General features: G+C 42.1%; 1 protein-coding gene across 9 annotated transcripts in view; it reads left to right on the plus strand.

Moving 5' to 3' along the window:
• The first annotated feature begins 700 nt into the window (after positions 1-700).
• Positions 701-20,150, plus strand: part of GPR19 (G protein-coupled receptor 19) — a 35,194-nt gene continuing 15,744 nt past the window's right edge. For 2 of the 9 annotated variants that reach the window (XM_069581283.1, XM_069581288.1), the window contains exons 1-4: positions 701-1,539; positions 2,100-2,438; positions 2,872-2,968; positions 12,750-12,906. The gene's annotated coding sequence lies outside the window, so the exon portion shown is untranslated. The remainder of the gene's footprint in view (positions 1,540-2,099; positions 2,439-2,871; positions 2,969-12,749; positions 12,907-20,150) is intronic. The other 7 variants (XM_069581281.1, XM_069581287.1, XM_069581285.1 and 4 more) reach the window with 6 other exon arrangements.

A 20,150-nucleotide genomic window follows, 5' to 3' on the forward strand; every position in this document is an offset into this window, starting at 1 on the left:
AATTCACCATTAGGAACTCTTCCATCAAAAATACGTTAAAAAAAATTTAACTTGCCTTGTTTTCAAACTGATCTAGCCATATCTATAATATAACCAAAGTTTCACCAGATCTTCTCATCTTGTATCATAGCCTTCTAACCCATTTGAAACTGATTTTGAAGGGAACTTAAAGCCATTTTTTAAAAATTTGCTTGTTGGTTGGTGCTTTTTCCGGCTATTGCTTCTAGAGTCACCAGTTTTTAGTTTCAAAATTTGCATGGCTGCCTTCTTGACTCTGCTGCAAGAGACATTCTTAATCATGGAGGTATTGCTCGAAATTTAAGTAAGATGGGCTTAAACGTTAGGGTTATTTGCATCTTTTCCATTACAGAGCCCATATTTTTAACAAGTACCTAAATTCCACCTCCGCTTTGGGCCTTAGAGTTGCTGCTTACCAATTCTTAGTTATTTAAGAGTGGCACTATCACGTTCATTACCTTCAGTACACCACAGATCTGACAAGACAACGGTTTCTGAGTGTTCAAGAGCTTTCATTACCGCTCGTATTTTCCCTGGTTTCAGGCTTACACTTAACCTGTCCTGGTATCAACTTCCCATCCGTGTCCCCAGCTTACAACTACACCCCAGAACGTGTCCTTACACGCCAGGCTCTCGAGGCGGGACCCAGCGGCCGTCCGAGGTAGTAAACAAAGCCTAGCGCATGCGCAGTGGCGACAGGCGTGTAACCTGGTTTGCTAGCAGCCAACAGGATTTTTCGTACAGTAAAAAATGGAAAAACAAGAATCTCCACACCGCTCTAAGGTGATACAGTGGTTGGCTTCTGTTTTTACATACTTCTGACTTTTGTTTCTGAGGAACTTGTGGGGCCTTCGAGGCGTCGCAAGAAGCCCTTCCTAGAAGGGAAAACAGCCGCTGGCGTGTTGCCTATTTCTAGCCTCGTTTGTTCTCGCCGTGGAGTCTTGATATTTTGAATTTGATTACAGCATTAAATCACTGCACTTGGTGGAGGGGAGGGGAGAAAAAACCCTACTCTCCGGTCTGGCTCAAACATCGCGAGATTTGCCTGCGCGAAGAGCAACCCCCGCCCCCCACAACTGTATGCGGTTGCGCATGCGCCTGACTAAATTTTTTTTTTTTTTTTTTTTTTAAAGCGCGAAAACATTTTGAAACTTTTTGGTGAATAACAGTCAAGCTAGTTTGACCCTCGAGAAAGGTCGGAGGTTAATTTACGTTGACGCGATGGATTCAAACACACAACACTACTTTGCTCGAGATTTTGCAGTAACTACTCCACATGCTCGTACGGTGGTTCCTCTTTTCCTTACTGTGCGTCTGCCGTGAATTCTCTGAGAATTCAGCGAATCGAATAATAAAGGAGTGGACATGGGAGAGTCGTTCAGGCTTTAAAACCAGAGTGATGGGCTTTATGTATTTGGAAAGATAACCCTGGGCGCGACAGAAGGAATAAATTTTTAAGGACCGTGAAAAAAAAAAATCTTTTTTTTTTTTCCTGGAGACCAAGAGGGATTGTGAAGTAAGGTAATGCAGAGGGGAGGAGAAGATGGGAAAATAGAAGCGGTGAAGGCAGGCAGTAACTACACAGCCCAGTGGAGAGGGGAAACTAGGAAAACAGAGCTCTTGGTAGTGGAGGAGTGTTCCCCAACACTACTTTTTTTTTTTTTTTGCACCAGGGACTAGTGTGGAAGACAGTTATTCCATGGTGGGTGGGGGACAGGGGATGGTTTCAGGATGAGTCAAGCTCATTACATTATTGTGAACTTTATTTCTATCATGACGGCATCAGCTCCACCTGAGATCATCCGGCATTAGAGCCTGAAGGTCGGGAACTCCTGCAGTAGGGAAAGTTTCCCATCAGATAGTGTGAAGATGTTCGTGTTTGTAAACAGAAAGACAGAAATGCCCCCATATTTAGTTCCTCTTGAGTACGGTGGAAGTTGGGGAGTCCCTGAGTGGGCCAAGGAGGAGTCTAGAAACCAGAGTCCTGAGCAAGGACTGAGGTTGGGATGAGGAAGTAGAGGAGTTGGGAATTCTGGGAGCATCTTGGCAGAACTGACTAATCTGACTTCTTTCTCTCTCAGGATACGTGGGTCACCTGGGCGAGCATTCAGTTTCTTCCTGCAGTGTTCTGGCCCTGTGGGTCCCTTCAGCCACACCTCAGGCAGGATGCAGTGTGGATTTCATGGAGTGGAATGGTGGAACTGAGCTATCAAGACACCAGCTTGTTACAAAAGTACATACATTCTGCTTTTTAGCCTCCAGAGTCACTGGGTATGAGAGTCCATCTTGATATTGGCAGCAATCTCTAGTCAACTTTTGATTTGGAATATGTTTTGATTTTTTATGTACTGTCTGGAGTACAAGGCAGAGGAATGATGCACTATGTGATTTTAGTCGACCAGCAAAGGAATTGCTTGTAGGTAAGCAATACAGCTTCATCTGTAAGAAACACTCAGTATAGAAAGCCACAGGACTTAAGTTAGCAGTGAAGGAGAAGGATCCAGGTATCAATCAATAGAATGGAAATGCTTCATTAAGAAAGGTCCAGTCCTGGTAGTCCCCTATCAGGAAGTTCTCCCTAGAGCAGTTCACTTCATTTTGGCAGCCTATAGTATAGCCTAGGAAACGGCAACCCACTCCAGTATTCTTGCCTGGAGAATTCCATGGACAAAGGAGCCTGGCAGGCTACTGTCCATGGGGTGACAGAGTTAGACATGACTGAGCAATTAACACTAGTGTAACCTAGTAACTGGGCCACATGTGTGTCATTCATGAAAATGTCCGGAAAAAAAAAAATCTACGCATGCAATAGAATAGGGTTTCTGCATTGATGCCTTCGTATTTTGGTTTTAGGGAGTGGGATCATCCAACTGTAAGAGGTGTGATCTCTCAGTACGGTGTTGCAGAAAGGGTATAGAACTGAGAATCAGACCTGGAGTTTGATGCTAAGGTATGACAGTCTCTCTGTGTGACCTCTCTGAGTCTCGATTTTCCTGTGTGTCAGATTAGAACAGTAGTGTCTTCTTCATAGGATGACTGTAAAGATGAAACAAAATATTGTTGACAACTGCATGAGTTACTAGCATAACTTATAGTGTATATTTAACAAATAAGAGTTTCTGCCTTGAGCTTCTCACCATTTATGCCTGCCATCTCCTCACCAAAATGTGCATGCTCAATGTAGCATCTGTATTCAAAGAACCTGAGGCTAGATTCTTTACCTTGCCTGCACATTAGAATCATCTGGGGAGCTTTAGAAAGTCCTAGTGTCCAGGCTTTACCTTCAACAATTCAATCAGAATCTCTGGAAGTAGAACCCAGATATCAGTATTTTGTTAAAGCTCCTCATTCTGCTGCCAAGGTTGAGAACCACTGCTCTGACTACACAAGTGGTGCTGTCGGTACTTTCAAATGAGAATAGTGAGAATCAAGGCTGTGTTTGTCGCCTCTCAGTGAGTAGAGAATCACTTGGACAGGGAAGGATGGCATGTGTGGGTCATGAATTTGAATTTATAAGAGAAAGGGCACTTTCTTTAGGTTTCTAGGGATATAAGTAATTCAGAAGTTGAAACCACCATACTACTGCTGTTATTGATGCCAGGATATTGTGATTATTGGCAGGCTCGGCAGTGGAGAGTTCATGGAATTAAAAAAAAAATACACACTAAGACGTCAGTCATTTCCTCTGCCAGTCGCTTCCTCCCCTTCCTTGTCCTTCCTCCTTATAATATTTGCCAATCTGTTAGAGAGCATTGAGGGGGAAGCACAAGAGCTCTGCTCCATCGCAGTGCCTCCAGCTGATTTGATCCACTTTATATCTGACTTTGTTGTTGTTGCTCAGTAGTGTCTGACTCTTTGCAACCCCATGAGCTACAGCAAGCCAGGCTTCCCTGTACTTCACTATCTCCTGGAGTTTGCTCAAGCTCATGTCCATTGAGTCAGTGATACCATCCAGCCATCTCATCCTCCATCGCCTTCTTCTCCTTCCCTCAGTCTTTCCCAGCATCAGGGTCTTTTTCCAATGAGTCGCTCTTTGCATCAGGTGATCAAAGTATTGGAGCTTCAGTATCAGTCCTTCCAATGGATGTTCAGGGTTGATTTCCTTTAGGATTGACTAGTTTGATCTCCTTGCTCTCCTTGAGCTGAGTCAAACTGACTGCCTCCTAAGAATTTGGATCAGAATATTGAGAGACTGGGTCATATATTTTCTCCCCAGCTTTATGGAAGTATGACTGACAAATAAAGGTATACAATGTGATGTGATATATGTACATTGTAATGTACATTGTGATGACCACAGTCAAGCTAAATAATATCCCATCTCACATAGTTACCATTTTTGCATGTGTAGTGAGAACACTTGAACTCTCTCTCAGTAAATTTCAGGTATACGCTGTTATTAACTATAGTCAGCATGATATATGTATATAAGGTCTCGAAAACTTGTTTATCTTATAATTGAAACTTTGTACCCTTGACCAGTATTTCTCCCTGTAGCGAAATCCCACAGCCCTGTAACCACTATTCTACTCACTGTTACTATGAATTTAACTTTTTTAGATTCCACATATGAGTGAGATCATGCAGTATCCGTCTTCCTATGTCTGGCTTATCAAAATTTTCTTTTTTAAGGTTGAATAATACTCCATTGTGTGTGGGTGTGAGGCGGGGGGGGTGGGGTGGGGTGGGTATTTGTATATCACATTTTCTTTACTCATTCATCTGTCAACAGACATGTTTCCACATATCTTGGCTATTGTGAATGATGCTTCTATGAACATGGGAATGCAGACATCTCTTCTAGACAGTGATTTTTATTTCCTTTAGGTATATACACAGAAGTGGACTTTCCAGGTGTCTAGTGGTAAAGAATCTGCCTGCCAACGCAGGAGACATAGGTTTGATCCCTGGGTCGGGAAGATCCCCTGGAGGAGGGCATGGCAGCCCACTCTAGGATTCTTGCCTGGAAAATTCCATGGACAAAGGAGCCTTAGGGGTTCCAGTTTATGGAGCTGCAAAGAGTTGGACACGACGGAGCGACTAGACAACAGTATACCCAGAAGTAGGCTTGCTGCATCATATTGTAGTTCTGTTTTAATTGAGACTGGTTCATTTAGATAGAAGCATTGAAGTTGTAAGGTCGTGTAACTTGCAGAGAGCTAAGACCACCATTTGTGCATCAGTAATCAGAACAAGCTGATTGCAAAAGAGAAGCAGGTGAATGCTGCTAATTAGAGAGAGAAAATGGGAGAGAATAGGTCTTGTAGCCTCAAGAGAGAAAGAGATGGCTATCTCAGCTCTGACAGCTTTCTGTCCCTTACTTCAGTCCCATCTTTGGTCTCACTGCCACTTCCTGTTCTTGAGTTCCCTGCAGTTCTTCTTCAGTCTTTATAATAAATCCACCTCCACCCGAGTGGCTTTCTTTTTTCCCCTTAGATAGCTCTCTAATGTGGCTAGTTGTGTTCTCCGTTTCCTCCTGCTCTTGGATTAATAAAACCACAATTTACCACAACAGGAACACACACATATGCAGCAGGGACACTTACTTAACTCACTACTGCTCAAATATGTCAATAAAAAGTAGTTCTCGTTGGTTTCTAGAGTTTTCATGTGGGTATGTTATCTATTATTGCATAACAAAACTCCCCCAAACTTAGGAACTTAATAATAAGCATTATCTTATCATTTTTGTGGGTGAGGAATATGGGAACAGCTTAACCAGGAAGTTCTGGCCTGGGATCTCACAAAGTTGCAGTCAGGATGTTGTCTGTGACTTCCCTAGTGGTACAGTGGATAAGAATCCACCTGTCAGTGCAGGGAACATGAGTTCAATCCCTGGTCCAGGAAGATTTCAGAACGTAGAGTATGTGCGTGCTTAGTCACTTCAGTCATGTCCAACTCTCTGTGACCCCGTGGACTATGACCAGCCAGCCTCCTCTGTCCATGGGATTCTCCAGGCAGGAATACTGGAGTGGGTTGCCATATCCTTCTTCAGTGATAAAGTATGAAGTGAGTGAAGTGAAGTCGCTCAGTCGTGTCTGACTCTTTGCAGCTCCATGGACTGCAGCCTACCAGGCTCCTCCATCCATGGGATTCTCTAGGCAAGAGTGCTGGAGTGGGGTGCCATTGCCTTCTCCACTGCAACGTAGAGTAACTAAGCCTGTGTGCCACAACTACTGAGCCTGCACACCCTAGAGCCTGTGCTCTGCGTAAGAGAAGCCACTGCAATGAGAAGCCTTTGCACTACAACTGGAAATTAGCCCTCCCTTGCTGCAACTAGGGAAAGCCCATGTGCAGCAGTGAAGACCCAGCAGAACAATGACAGCAAAAGGTGTCGTCTGGACTGCAGTTGCTTGACTAGGGCTGGAGGATCTGATACCGGGGTGGCTCACTGCCCGGTTGCTAGTTGGCGCTGGATGGTGAGAGGCCTCAGTTTTCCATGCATGGACCTCCTTACAGTACAGCATTGGTGTCCTCATGACATGGTGGCTGGCTTCCCCAAGAATGAGTAATCCAAGAGGGAGAGAGCCAGGCAGAAACTGTCCTTCTGATGATCTAGCCACAAAAGTTACAGAGAATCACTTCTAACACATCATTTTAACTGGAAACAGGTTGTAAGGATGGCCCATGTTCAAGAGAAATATTGTTAGTTGTCACCATTTGAAGGGAGGCATATCAAAGAATTTGTGGACATATTTTAAAGCCACCCCAACTGTTTGATTACAGAAAAACCAACTAAGTGTCTAGTTCAGTCTCAAATATAGTTCAATCAATTTCATTATTTAAGTGGTTTCTTTAAGTAGCATAAGTCTCCTTTGGATAAAAATGTGTCCTATTTCATAATGTTTCCTAAGGAGGTCCCGACATCTTCTCTGACGATAATGTCCATTTGTATGAAGGGTGGGGAGGGGTAACAGATACATTCCTGTGGACTCATGAGTAAGGGGTATTCCCTGGCTTCATTCTGGACCTAGTGTGTGCACTGGCAGGGTTCTTGCATGATGCCCCTTGCTGGCCTGATCATTGGGGAACCTGCTGGCCTGTGATGCTGAAGCCTGGATCTCATGAATTCATGGCCCATTTTTGGCTTCAGGCAAATCTCCTAGGGAGGAACAGGCTCTCCCCCTTAGAGACTCTGCTTCTCCTTGGCTCTTGCTATCGAGTCACTTCACCTGACCACAGCAGGCCCTATGGCTGTTAGTTTAGCATCCATGCTTCAAAGAAACAGGAAACGCTTGGGATGGTCAGCTGCTCTGTATGCCTGTGTATGCTGTAGAAAATTTGCCATTGGCCCAAATGGCCATGCAAAGTTCAGAATGAGGTGTGAGGGGCCTTGGCAGCTGTTTCCAGAGGGGAGCAAAAGCAGAGATCTCTTGCCCTGAGTGCTCCTCTCAACCTGGAGGTAACTTACTGTGGTATGCAGAATTAGGACACCTATAGATATTTACCCTAGTACTCAGATCCTGTGAATATGTTACCTTCCAGAGTAAAAGGGACTTTGTAGATATGACTAAGTTAAGGCCTTGAGAGAGGAGGTTATCCTAGATTATCTCGTGGATCCAGCCTAGTGACTTTCCAATCTGAGATCAGAGTCACAGGGAGTGACTCTGGAATGGCATAAGTTAGTCTCTATTACTCTCTGACTGTGGAGTAATGGTTAAAGAGATACAGGATGGTTGGTTTTGAAGATGGAGTAAGGGAGTTACAAGCCAAAGGATGGAAACAGATTCTCTGTAGTCTCCAGAAGAGAACACAGCCCTGCTGTCACCATATCTGAGCCCTAAGACTGATGTTGGATTTCTGACCTACAATACCATAAGACAATAGAGTTGTGCTATTTGAAGCCATTGTTTCCAGTAATTTGAAAGAGTCACCAAGAGAAAATGAATACTTTCATATCCTTCTTTGGCCTAGGAGTCAGGTCCAGTGACTGGCTGCTTTATTCTCCTTTATCTCTTTCTCTCTGAACCTGAGATCTAGAGGGAGAGACTCTTACTCTCTGTGTGGCGTGTCCTTGTCCACCACAGAGCAGAACTGATTACTTTCCATTTTTACTCAGACAACAGGGTTGAAAGTACAGTGCAGTAAACACCCACAGACTCTTCACCTATATGCGCCCGTTGTTACTTTCCCTTTCTGATTATGTATGTACATATTATTTCTTGTTTAACTATGTGTGGGTAACTTGAATTCATCTTGACCTTTCATCCTTAATTCTTCAACGTCTCCTAAGAATAAGAAAATCCACCCATTAACTACAATTCCTTTCTCACACCTAATAGAAATAATGATTTCATGACACCACCTAATACAAATCACAAGACAAATTTCCCCAATTGTCTCCAAAATATTTGAGAGCTATTTTATATATTATATATTTTATATTTTAACTATGTATGTATTTTAACTCTCCCTCAGTCAGGATCTCATCAAATTACGTGCTTTGCAATTGGTTTTCTTTAGTCTCCTTTAATCTGTCACAGCTCACCCTTCTTATTTTAAAACAGTGACCTTCTGATAAGTCCAGACTAGTTCTCTTGCAGAATATTCTGTATTCTCAATTTGGTTGATTTTTTTCTTATAATGCCTTTGATTTGTTTATCCAACCACTGCTTTTCCCACCCGTCTCCCCTCCCTGAGAGGCACGCTGTATAGAGGTTTGATTATATTCAGATAAATGTTTTTAGAAAGAATACTTCATTAGTAATGTTGGGTAGGTTACATTGCTTTACATTAGGCACTAATTTCAGGTTGTCCTGTTCTGTTCATTCACATCCGACTCTGCGAACCTATGGACTGTGGCCCACCATTGGTAGTGATGCTAAATTTGGTTACTTGGTTTAGATGATGACCCCCCTCTCCCAGTCTCACCATTGAAAGTTTGTAAATAATCGACAAACAACCTGTTCCCAACAACTTTTCATCTCATAGTTGTTGTGCTCCTTGCCTGAATCATTACGCTGGGGCCTGCAAAAGTGGTGTTCTAACTATTATATTCTGCATTTATTAGCTGGCATTCTTTTGTAAATAGAGCTTTCCTTTAAGAGAACTGTTTTAATGAATCTCAGTGCACAGTTGGTTAGTGGTTTGCTTTCAGCTTTGTTTAAAGCAGTTGGAGAGCTCTTGTTTTTTAAAAGGATGTGTTAACTCAAGTTAACTAATATCTCAATAGCATCCTCAGTGTTTCCAGTTGTTTCTTTGCTTGGCTCCCAGGAGTTTTTTAAAATCCAAGCAATTCACCATTAGGATTTGAGGTAAGGTGGCTGAGAGGTTCACCAGTCTGTGGTATAACGGAAGAAAAACTTCTAGATGGGAATCAAGAACCAGCATGATATTTCGACTGCAGCAGTTCACAGGAAGATCAGTTTGTGGAAGTTAAGGATCTAAAAATTACTTCCCATAGAACTGGCTTCAGACTGTGGGACCCTTTGGAAAATGTTTGCCTGCCCCAGTCTGAAGGCCTACTCTATGGTACCAGACAATCTGAGCAAAGTCTTCTATATTTGGTTGATGACAAATAAAGGAATTTTGAGAATGGCTTTCAAAACAGTAGCTTGGATTTCAAGCCTATTGTCTTGCTGCACACTCCTGTTTTAAATTTCGGAAGCTATAATATTTATTCCTTCTTTTTTCCTCATCACTTTGGTAACTCTGAAGAGTGCCACATTCTCTATCCCCAAGGCCAATTGATTCCCCAGGCAGGTAGAGGAGAAAAAAAAATCACATAAATTATTTTCAAAATATGACCCCAGTTACACAAATATTACAGGATTTTATGGGTTTGGATGGCAGACAACTGTCTGTTTTTTTCAAAAAGGCTGGGAATAAGTTTGGTGATTATAAATATTTTTAATAGAATTAGTATATTACATAGCATTTTACAGTATTAATATTTCAGATTATGATTCCTTATGAGATCATTTTTATTTTATCATTAAGCTATGATGTACATGTGCAGTCATTCTAAAAAGAATGAATAATTTGGTCTTTTTTTGCTCTCAAATGATTTAAAGCAGTCTTTCTGATTTCTTCTGTCAAAGGCCTATAGTACTGAATCACATCAGTCATATTAATAAGTTATTTTAAATGAATCCATTATTTATGATATAGAATAGTATAGTATAGTGTACCTGCTCTGGAGTCAGACTAAACAGTCCCAAGTCCTAGCTCCTGTACTAACTAGTGGTGTGGTTGTGGGCATGTTACTTCTCCTCCCTGAGTTTCCTTGTCTGTAAAGCAGGAATGTTAATAACAGTACCTTCCTTATGGTTGGATGTGCTCAGTTGCGCAGTCATGTCCAACTCTTTGCGGCCCCATGGATTGTAGCCCGCCAGGCTCCTCTGTCCATGGGGATTCTCCAGGCAAGAATACTGGAGTGGGTTGCCATGCCCTCCTCCAGGGGATCTTCTTGACCCAGGGATCCAACCCAGGTCTCCTGCACTGCAGGTGGAATCTCTACCGTCTGAGCCACCATAATTTGCTGAGAAACATAATACATCACCCCAATCCCAGTATTTTTTTTTTACCAGTGTGATGAATGTTTTATTAAAAATACAATAATTTCTTTTATCAAGTCAGGCCAAACCTCCAAAGAGTCTATTAAATGAGAAAAATACAGTTAAGTTTTTCTCTGGTTGGATAGGAGGGTTAAATGAGATCATGGCTCATGGTATATAATTAGCTGGTTCTGTTGTTGCTGTTATGATTATTCTTATTATTCACTAAGAGAAGAGAGATGATATTAAGTTACCATCTGACTAACTTTCTTAAGAATCTCTTCAAACACATGTCCAGCTTTCCTGATAAATTAATTTTCTGAAAGGGGCCAGTGTTAGAATTAACAGAGTTGAATTTCTCTGAGCCTTATATAGAAAAACTAGAATTAACTTGATTCTTATCCTAGAATAAAAGAAGTAAAAATGTCTTACGCTATGAACATTAAGCCAGGAAAGAGCTTCAGTTTCATGAAATTATACTGGAGCTTCTCTATGCTACCTCTTTTCTTAACAGAATTTGCATCACTGCACATTGAAAGTCAGTATTTCTACCTGAACCACCCCCCCCCCATAGAAATACAGTATTCAGAATTGCCATTCTTAGAATTCTGAGTTAGAAACAAACAGGTTATGTGTATGTCTAAAGAGGCAAATGTATAGATTCAGTTCCTAACTTGGGATAGTCCAAATGTTATGCAAGTGATTGACCTTATTATTCAAATTTATTTTTATTTAAAATAATCCAGCAAGTCACATTAAACAATATTTATCTTTTCTCCTGTAAACTCATAAAGCATTCACAGTTGTTCCTAGTTCAGGTGTAGGTCTAGTGTATCTCCCACTTAAGACTGTTAGATCTGATGAATGGCCTCATAAAAGTCAGAAGCCGCAATCTGAGAAGTGTGTTTCCTGTCTTCTTCCACCCCCACCCCCCCACCCCCACCCTGCTTTCTGATGGCATGCCACAGTCGTTCTGTGAAGCTGGCATTTTCATTCTGTTGCACCTAAATAGATTTTTAAGGAAAGAAGCAATGAAGGATGGAGGGAGTTACCGTCACAGTGTCCATACTAATTCCTAGAATCCTTTCAAGATTTAGGGTCAGCAGCAATTCAGTAAAGAAGGGGCCCATTAGGTAAATTTGGCTCTGAAATGCTAATTGAAAGTCCTCCTCTGCAATTCAGTTCTATTCCCTCTTCCTTTCTTTAGTCAGCAGGGTCCCATGGTGACTGGTTCTGAACGCAGTCATCCCCTTCAGCAGTTACCTAGCACCATGGCAACCGGGACGTCAGCGAGGCAGGAAAGACCCTGCACAAAACAGCTCCTACCAGGCTCGCTCTCTGCCTCTTAACTCAGCCCTGCCTGAGGCCTAGGGATGGGGCTGAAGACATCTGAACATGCACACTCAAGAAACCTACATATTTCTGTGGTTGTGCCTGTGAGCATAGATATATGGGCATATGGCAAACTGTGTAATGAGAATTTCCTCTCCACCCTCAAAACATGGAGCATGTTTAAAGGGTGTGGATGGATGGTGGGATGGGGGTGGGAAGATAGACATTTGATGATATGTAAAAATTATATTTGTGTTTATAAATAACAGTAAGTTGACAGTAGGGGAAGTTGGAGTCTACTTATATATGGCCAGGTGTATATTTAGACACAAAACCTCAGGGAAATATTTTTTAAATGGTTCTATTTACTCGAGAGTGAAATAGACAAATGAGCGCTGAGGGGTTATAATGCTGTCCGTGGTGCTGAACACTTGATTTTTGTCAGATGTGCCAAGGTGGCTCCGGAGGGAGCTTAGGGAGCACCTTGCCAACTTAGAGTACAGACGACAAGAAAGAAAGGGAGGGCCTGGGGAGAAAGCATCCTTTCCTTCCCTTCCAAGCAATTCTGCATGTCCAGGATAAAACGTTCAGATGAGAAATAAAAAAGAAAGTGGAGAAGGCTAGAGGTTTGGATGGTTGAATCTTCCCCTTTTCATATGGAGATTTTTGGTTAGAGCCAATCAGGTAGGAGATTTCTGCCTCTGTGCTCCTGAAAGGAAAAGTGAGGGGGAAGGGAGAGAGAAGCTGGCCACATTCTCCTTGTGAGCCACATGATCCATTTCCCATGTGACACATTCCAGAGCCCAGGAAAGGAGAAGGGAGGGGCACCAGGAGAGTGGGGCTGGGGGCGGGAAGATGGTTTAACAGTCAACCCTGCACAGCGTCATCTTGTCTTCCTACCAGGAAGCAGGCTGTGAGCCAAGGGGAAGGCAGAGGACAGATATGACTGTGTTCCCAAGCTTCTGTGGTGGTTTATGGCATCCTCCAAACTCCTCTGCAAGCGCTGAACCTGACCAAGAAGACCCAAGGAGACCGTCTCTGAAATCAAGTCCAGATGGAGGTATGTGCTAGAGACCCCGCGGTTTCGTGGCTGAAATTTGGCTCAGAGGATATGATACCTTCTGTTTTCCAGGCCATTCGGAGATTTTGTCTCGGCTTACATGCAGGTTAGGGGCTTTTGATTTGTCACAGGTCCAGAAAAGATGCCTAGGTAGTTCTGTAAAATGCATAATTCACCACAATAACTGCCTGTTGAAGAAAAATGAGATGGACATTGTATACAGTGATAATGAATAAAACAAAGCACTCATTGCTGAAAGAGATTTTTTTCCTTTGAATCCTGGAAAGAGGGAAAAAATAATGTTACTGACACCAGCCAGATTTCATATGTCACTACAATCAAATCCTGTTTCATGCTTTTTCAGCTGTTTATTCTGTGTCCATGTTCCCAAAGGTTATTGGCTGTGGCTGAGGGAGCCTGAGTGGGCTAGCATGCTGTTTCTTTGTGCTGTGTGATCATCTTCCTTCTCATGTCCCTGATACCAGGAGTGCTTGTGATTGTTTTCAGCTCTCTGTTAGGGATGGTAGGCTGTCCACCAAATCTCGTATCTTTTAGAATAGCTACCAAGAAGGCTCCCAGGAAGTTCTCAAAGGAATCTTCCAGAGTTACAGGCTAAAAGAATCTGCCATGCACTCAGATCTTGATTCCTTTGGTTATTTCTACCCAGCACAAAGAAAGGAACTAGCAAATTTACATTTTATTTTTTCTTTATTTAACAAATACTTATAAAGTTCTTGCTATGTATAAGGCATCATTCCAAGCACACTCAGTTATTTAATCTGTATAATAACCTTCTGTGGGAATTATTATTAGTACCCACATTTTGGAGATGAAGAAACTAAGACACAGAGAAGTTAAGGAACTTTCCCAAGGCCACACAGCTATCAAATAGGAGAAATGGGGTTTGGAGTGAAAAAACTTGACATCAGAGTCCATGCTGTTAACCACTGAACTATGTTGCTTCCCTGCTTCTTTTATTTCAAATGATGTCAACAGTTGGTTTGGCTACAAATTGTGTTCAGCTGACACTACTAGAACATTGAATTGGCTTGCCTGGCTAAAACAGATCCCCAGTGAAGTCTATATTTAATTTTGAATTATCCCACCAGTCACATTCTGTACCCCCAAATAACTCAGTAAGTAAGTGCCTGTTCTTCTCTTCCCTTGTGCTGTATAGATATCTGGTAGTAAAACACTGTGTTGCTATGGTGACCAAATGATATCTAAAGGGAAAAAAGAAATCTAAAATTACATCATGGTTGATTTTTTTTTTTTTAAACTAAATCCAGAAACATTCTTCCATCCTCAGGACCTAGTAACAAGACCAGCTTAACCATATATCTTTAACAGTACTTACTTGGTTTTCAAAATAAATAAAAACTTCTAAAATTATAAACAGAAACTATGTTTTATCAAACTGACTAGATTTATTGCTTTAAAATAACATTATCATACTTTAAAACAGGGAATAGACCTCTCTTTTACAAATTATCTTAGGTTTTATGGGAAAAAGGGATTTTTTTAAACTTCTGGAAGTATCTGAAATATAAGGTTTGCTTCCTCTTGGTCTGTGTCATTCCCCTTCTGGCCCCTGATAAGAAAAGATGACATCTCATTCTTATATGCTGTGGGAAAACTAAGAGAAATTACTGGGTGGGTCAAAGATACAGAGAGAAAGAAAAGGGGGTAGGAATTAAAAATTTGTGAAATTCCTTAGGATAAGATGTTTCCCTTTAAGCTTTCACTGAAAAACGCTTTGAGAGGAGGGTGTCTCCCTGACACCCTGAACTTTATTGAACTTTAGTTCTTAGATTAAGCCTTTGATCCTTGCTGAAATCTACATTTCCCTGGAACAAGTACACTTAACACTACAGTAGTCATCTGAAGTCAGGTTCTGGACAGAAGGGACCCACTTCTTCCATCTCTGGATATCTAGCACTTAGCACCTGGCCTGTTTATGGTATCGTCTCAATATGCACTTGTGAATGAAGAGTGGGAAGACTGAAGACTCTGACAGCATTCTGGGGTCCCATATCTATTTTGCTTTGCATGCTTTTATGGGGAAAGGTATTGAGGAGGTTAAAGAGTAGTAGGGGAGAACATGGCAGCAGTCAAAGTTATGTCTGAAATTTACATATGCTAGTCAGACCAACCCTGGAGCAGACTAGAGTTCAAGAAAGATCCATAAATTTTTTTCGTGCTGATTACCAGTCCCCCTGACATTTTATTTACATTTAGAATGTAGTTCTCCGGATATTTGTATTTACATCTAGATGGAGGCACCCTGAATAGTCTCATTTTCCTCTGATGTTTTTTTGGCCTGGCATCATCTCCCAAGTTGAGATCGTTCACCTTGAGAATGCCTTGAGAAGGTCAGTTCCCTGCCCCAGGCCGTCCTGTCCTAACCAACCATCCCTCCCACTCCCTAGGATATTGCACCAGATCCCATCCCACTGGACTACAGGACTCCTCCCTAGAGAAGCTTCAGAGTCAGAATGGATTGAGCCAGACTGCCTTTTCCATACTGTGGTGATTAGGACCTGAGTACAAGAGACTGTCTCAGAGCATCTTTAAAGGTTGCTTGGGATTTGAATTTATCAGGTTAATAACTAGGCTTAAAATAGTTACCCCTCCTGATAGCATAAACAAATATAACCCATTCTATTCTTTTTCCCAGCTTTGCTGGTGGCTCAGCGGCAGTGAGCCAAAGCCAATGCAGAAGCTGAAAGTTCGATCCCTGGGTTGGGGAGATCCCCTGAAGAAGGAACTGCAACCCACACCAGTATTCTTGCCTGGGAAATCCCATGGACAGAGAAGCCTGGCAGGCTACAGTCCATGGGGTCGCAAAAGAGTCAGACATGACTTAGGACTAAACAACAATTCTTTTTCCATCTGATTAAGGAACGTTAAGAACATTAAGAGCGGGGTTTGTGGATAAGGTGTGTGTCCTTTAATCCTGTCTACTCATCCTCCCAGCCTTCAGTATGGCCTGGAGTGAATGAGTTGTGGAAAAGAAACAGCCCTGCTGGAAACACTGTACAGCTGGGCCGTTGCTGCTTGCCCACTGCACACTTGCTGGCCTCAGATGAGCAGGGCTGTGCCCACAAGAGGCCTGGATCTAGAAGTCTCTCTGGGCTTCCACTCGTCCCTCTCAAATCTGAAAGGGGACAGTCCTCTCAACCAGCCGAACAGGAGCAGACAAAGAGAAAGTGGAGAGGCTCCCCTGGAGGAGAGACCTTGCTAAGAACACTTTCAGCTTGGAGGCTGGGGATGAAAGAAGAAATATGAGGAGGAATAGTGAGGGTGCGTGAAGCTTGTGAAAGTGATACCTGGGTCCTGCCTTTCACTCACAGTAACTTCCAGCTGCTAGTCCGCCCTGCCCACCAGATTAGCAGATCCTTTCCTAGGATGTGTATGTGAGGAGGTAGAAGGAATAGAGACAAGGATCAGTGTATGGGTGCAATTTCTCCTCTGAGTCCAGACAAACAGTGGGTTGAGATGAGAGGACAGTTTAAAAAGCAAAAGGACAGTCACCATCATGAATATATTTCCCTGTTTGTAGGGTCATTTTTCCTGGGCCAAACTTGGAAAACGCTCATCTCTCAGCCTGTCATTCAGCATATTTCCAAGGCACTGAATGACTGTCATGTTTAATCTTCATGGAAGCTTTCTGATATGCGTTACTAGACCCAATTTCTGATCAGGAAACTGAAGCTCAGGGTAACTAATCTGCCCAAAGCCACACACAGCAAATAAAGCCAGCATCTGAATCCAGGTCTTTCTGGTTCCACCATGTCCCAAAGGAAAATTCTTTCCTCTGTATTCTTTTAAAAATATTTTTTTTAATATTAGAGTAATAAATACAATTCTAGAAAATTTGGAAAATATAAAGACATATAAAAGAATAATGAAAATAAAAATCAGTTGTGGTCTGGCCACCTAGAAACAACTTATTTTAAAATTTTGGTGTTTTCCTTCTGTCTTTTTCAGTGCATATAGTGATAACAGAAGTAAACATTTGTTAAGCTCTGGCTTTGTTCTGGACATTGTTCTTAGCTCCTTTCTGTGTCATTTTTTTTCTCACAACAAATCAATAAGGTGTGGAGACTGTTATTATTCTAATTTTACTGGTAAAGACAGTAAGCACATAGATGTTAAGTAGCTTGTACAAGAAACAGGTGATTTGAAACCCAGGCAGGTTGGCTCGAGAGCACAGTTTCTCAGCCTCAGCACTGTTGGCATCTTGGATCAGACAGCTCTGTGGTGGGAATGGAGCATCGGTCCTCTTTACTGTAGTATGTTTAGCAGCATCCCTGGCCTCTCCCTACAAGATATCAACACTTTCCTCCCTGAGTTCTGAAAATCAAGAGCGTCCCAGTATTGCCAGATGTCCCCTGGGAGGCAAAACGGCCTCTGGACCACTAGTCTAAGAACCTGTGCTTTGAACCATGTATGGTGGTTGAGATAACATAGCCTCTTCATATTTTAAATGCGTTTCGAGTATTTTCTTCTACGTGTTAAGAAAGAAATACACCTTTGAATTTGGATACAGGCTATGAAACCTGCCTGGGATGTCAGTGGCTTTAAAGAGCATAGGTAGGAAATTAGTTACTTCCAGAAAAATGCTCATTAGTGGACTTTTGTCACAGGTTTATCTTATCCCACCATTGCCCAGTGTGGAGAATGTGTTTCTCTCTTATAACTTTTTCCATGGTTCTATGCACCTTTAGCCTTCAGGAATTGGGATTTCAAGCGTACACTTATGGTATAGCAGGGCAATGCTTATCCAAAGTGTCAAATATGTCCCAAACAAAGGGTGTCTGTGGCAAATAATTTCTAGCTAAATAAAATACCAAAGTTTGCTGGTTATTCATTTTTAAAAAAACTTATTATAATAAATTTAAGGATGTCAACATAATTATTTTCTTTTCTACATGACTTCTTGGCTTGAAGATTGTGGTCTGAATGCCAAGTGTTGCACATAATTCTGGATGTGTCTGTAGGAGTATATCTCATGTATGGACTCAATGTCACACCTACCTCCGAAGAGGAAGTTGAAAATTGCTGGTGTTGGTGATTTCGGTCAGTCGTTGCTTATATGCAGAGAGGATTAAAATAAGCACTGAGAAGTGACAGCAGTAGCATTTTAACTGATAAAATGTCTAAAAATATATGGCACTAAGATATGTTATTAACCATGTGAAACATATGCAGATATGTGTCCAACCGTATTTTTAATCACATCTGACCACATACATAGTTGCATAATTTGTCCATGAAAAATACATGTGCTGCACATTCAAATCTAGCTTCTCCATGAGCTTGAGGATAGCTTTCTTGGAAAACCATGATTGAGGACAGTGGTGCAAATCAAACTTTACCCAGAGTGTTGATGTGAACTTGATGTGAGACAGCATGTAAATGCTTCTGAAAAAGAGAAGTTTTTGGTAACTCGCTATTCAGTGCTTATACTCGATTCTTAATGAATCCTTCTCCTTCTTTTCAAAAGGCTGTAGATCGCATCCAGTGTTCAGCTCTTTGCTTTGAGTGTCATGAATCTGGTCTTTGCCTCCCGACATCTCTCCTATTTCAGTCTCATAACTAAAGATGTTGATACTGAAATCAGAGATTGGAAATGAAATTGAACATTTCCCTACAAAACTTGAATTCAACGAGCACACAGCAGCTGTTCAAACAATGTTTGTTGTAATAAACTGAGTTTACTGAGGTGCAAATTCCTTGGCCAAATTATTTTCTTCAAAACTTGAAAGATCACATTCTAGGAAGACAGGTGGAAAAATTGGTAGAGGACAGTTAGGGTTTCTAGCAAATACTTCTCCTCACTAAGAAGTCTGGTGTTACCTGGGATGGGAAGCAAACACAGGTGGCAGGTTTTCTTAGACCAGACCGCTTCTGGTGAGGGATCTTCTGTAGGAGATTGTTGGCACATCCAGGGTAACTACTGAGGAGGGCTTGGCTGACCCCTCAGTGCAATTCCTCTCTCCTTTGGAGACCAAGACTAGTGACCTCGGACTGGACCCCAGCATCCCTTAACAGATTCCCTTTCCTCCCATCAAAGTGCACTTTCAGGAGGAGCTCTCCACCAGCTGAGAGTGGTGGCTTATAAGTTAAATGAGTGTGTGTTGCTCATTGTGATGTCTGCCTGCCAGTTTTAGTACATACAGCGAACATGACCTTAGAAATCATCTGGACCAACTCATTTTTGTTGCAGACATGGAAACAGAGATGCAGGGAGGTTAATTTACTTGAGGTCCTTACATTGAGACAAAAATAAGATCTGGGTCTCTTGATTTGCTGTTCAGTGCTTATAATCAGAATTATAGCTTGGGTTTCTCAGCCTACAGTCTAACATTAAAGGTGAAGTAGAAAGTACTACATTCTTTAAGCTTTTGGGGGTTTCTAATATCCTAGATACTGGTAGGGTAGTAGAAGGTGATAGAATGGCTGGTATGAGTTTCATTGTTCACACTCAGTTTTATAACAAATCTATATTGAATGTTTCTGTTGCTGCTGTCACAAACGAACACAAACTTGGCCAGCACAAGTGCAGCCATTGATTACGTAACAGTTCTGCAGATCAGAAGTCTGGGTGGGCTTGGCTGGTTTCTCCGCTTAGAGTCTCACAAGGCTTCAAGGTGTTGACAGGACAGCACTCTTTGTAGAGGTTCCAGGGCTGATTCCCCTTCCAAGCTCGTATCTGTGGTTGGTAGAATCCCGTGCCTCGTCCTTGTAGGACCAAGGGCACGTTTCCTTGATGGCTCTCAGTTGGGGGCCACCCGTAGCTCCCCAAGGCTTCCCCCTGGTTCTTGCATGTGGGTCCCTCCACCTCAGAGCCAGAACAGCATATCAGTTCCTTCTCACTCTTGCATCTGTCTCTGGCTTCTATTGTTCTCTGCTATCAGCTGAGAAGGTTCTATCTCTGAAAGGGCTCATTAGTTTGGGCCCCCTGGCTAATTCCAGATCATCTTCCCATTTTAAATTGCACAGCCATAATTGTATATGTAGAGTCCCTTTTGCTATTTAGTGTAACATATTGACAGGAGTGAAAGTATGGACGTCTTGGTGGGGGGTGGCATTCTGTCTATATGTTGTCTGAGTGTGTGCTAAGTTGCGTCAGTTATTTCCAACTCTGTGTGACCCCGTAGACTGTACATGTTATTTCCTTTAAATAATGGCAAGGCTCCATCCTACCAGGACAATGGGAAAGTTGGTGACAAACATTA

Source organism: Ovis canadensis, chromosome 3, assembly GCF_042477335.2.
Source record: "Ovis canadensis isolate MfBH-ARS-UI-01 breed Bighorn chromosome 3, ARS-UI_OviCan_v2, whole genome shotgun sequence".
Classification (NCBI taxonomy): Eukaryota; Metazoa; Chordata; class Mammalia; order Artiodactyla; family Bovidae; genus Ovis; species Ovis canadensis.